We start from the raw sequence: 2,234 nt of genomic DNA, 5'->3' as shown, positions 1-2,234 counted from the left end.
TCGAGAAATATTTTACGAAACTGGCTTGGATCAATGTCTCGCATTCAGTACAAAGGGCCCATGACAATTTGTTTGAATTTGAATTTGGTTGATTTTGCCTATGTTATTGTTTCAAAATGATGATCTCGATGGGACCACTAATTTCAATGTCTTGACAAGTCTGTATTCGCAGTGAGGCTCTAACCTAAAAAGAAAGGGTCGAGAAAATTTACGAAAACTGCTGGATCAATGCTCGCATTCAGAAAAAGGGCCCATGACATATTGTGTGAATTTGACTTTGGTTGATATTTTGCCTATGTTATTTGTTTTCCAAAAATGGGATTCTCGATGGAACCACTAATTTCAATGTCTTGACAAGTCTGTATTCGTGATGAGGCCTCTAACCTAAAAAGAAAGGGTCGAGAAAAATTTACGAAACTTGGATCAATGCTCGCATTCAGTACAAAGGGCCCATGACATATTGTTTGGAATTTTGTTTGGTTTGTATTTTTGCCTATGTATTTGTTCCAAAAATGGGATTCTCGATGGACCACTAATTTCAATGTCTTGACAAGTCTGTATTCGCAAATGAGCCTCTAACCCAAAAAAGAATGAGGGTCGAGTGAAAACTTAACGCGGAAAAACATCTGCTTCTATTATATTCAATGCTCGTATTCAGTACAAAGGGCCCCATGACATATTGTTGGAATTTGACTTTGGTTAGTATTTTGCCTATGTTATTAGTTCCAAAAATGGAATTACTCGATGGACTACTAATTGCAATGTCTTGACAAGTCTGCATTCGCAGATGAGGTCTCTAACCTTAAAAGAAAGGGTCGAGAAAAATTGACGAAATTTGCTGGATCAATGCTTGCATTCACTGCAAAGGGCCCCATGACATATTGTTGGAATTTGACTTTGGTTAGTATTTTGCCTATGTTGTTTGTTCCAAAAATGGGATTACTCGTTGGACCCACTAATTTCAATGTCATGACAATTGTGTATTCGCAGATGAGGCCTCTAACCTCAAAAGAAAGGGTCGAGAAAAATTTACGAAATTTGCTGAATCAATGCTCGCATTCAGCACAAAGGGCCCCATGACATATTGTTGGAATTTGACTTTGGTTCGTATTTGGCTTATGTTATTTGTTCCCAAAATGGGAATACTCGATGGACCCACTAATTTCAATGTCTTGACAAGTCTGTATTCGCAGATGAGGCCCGTAACCAAAAAAGAAAGGGTCGAGAAAAATTTACGAAATTTGCTGCATCAATGCTCGCATTCAGTATAAAGGGCCCTATGTTATATTGTTGGAATTTGACTTTGGTTAGTATTTTGCCTATAATATTTGTTCCAAAAATTGGACTACTCGATGGAACCAGTAATTTCAATGTCTTGACAAGTGTGATTTCGCAGATGAGGCCTCTAATCTAAAAAGAAAGGGTCTGGAAAAATTTACGAAATTTGCTGTATCAACGATCGCATTCTGAACATTGAGCTCCATCGGTAGGCAATATGCCGTTTATTATTGAGGCCTTATCTGTTTGGGTCAATGAAACCAGGATTCTGTTTCAAGAACAGTATTTGAGAAGTAGACTGATTTGACGTTAGTAGAGGTTGAAATAGAGCAGGATAAGATAGTTACTGAGAAAACAGCCCGTCGAATTCATCGAAAGTAGCCTTGTGCTGATGAAGGAAAAGGCTGTCGATTGGACCACCCTCAATGGTGTCAAAAGCTTCTCAATTTTTGGCCGTGAGAAGTCCATTAGGAAGAAGGGATGTTCAAAGGTAAATTGTGCTTTAACGTACGTTATTTCTCTGTCCATTATAGGGGACACAAAAAAACAAAGGTACAGACAATCTCAGTCTCGCAGCTATAGAGCTGATCCTGTTCCAAAACCTGTTTAGCTTCGTCCCTCCCTCTCCTCCCACCTCCCATTTTCTCTCCTAATTCCCTCCTCTTACTTTACATACCCAATCTACACCCATTCCCATAAAAACCCTCTATCCTAATATTCCTTGTCTCACTCCTTTTCCCAAAATGCAATCCTATTCAAAAGTAGCTGCCCAAATCATTCCTCAAACCCAACCATCCCCATTAGCTCATGCTTTGCCTCCAGTAGAACGTAGCTTTGTTGAAAAGAGGGATTTTTTACGGTTGGAGAGGATGGTCTAAGATCTTGTGAACTTGGTCCGTCAAAAGAGAGGCCCGTAAAGGGGCTATATTTGAACGTGCATTGTCTGATTTCTAAAA

The sequence above is a fragment of the Tigriopus californicus genome, chromosome 11, assembly GCF_007210705.1.
Source record: "Tigriopus californicus strain San Diego chromosome 11, Tcal_SD_v2.1, whole genome shotgun sequence".
In the NCBI taxonomy this organism is placed as follows: Eukaryota; Metazoa; Arthropoda; class Copepoda; order Harpacticoida; family Harpacticidae; genus Tigriopus; species Tigriopus californicus.
The sequence above is the reverse complement of the archived record's forward strand: the minus strand, read 5'-3'. Positions refer to the sequence as shown.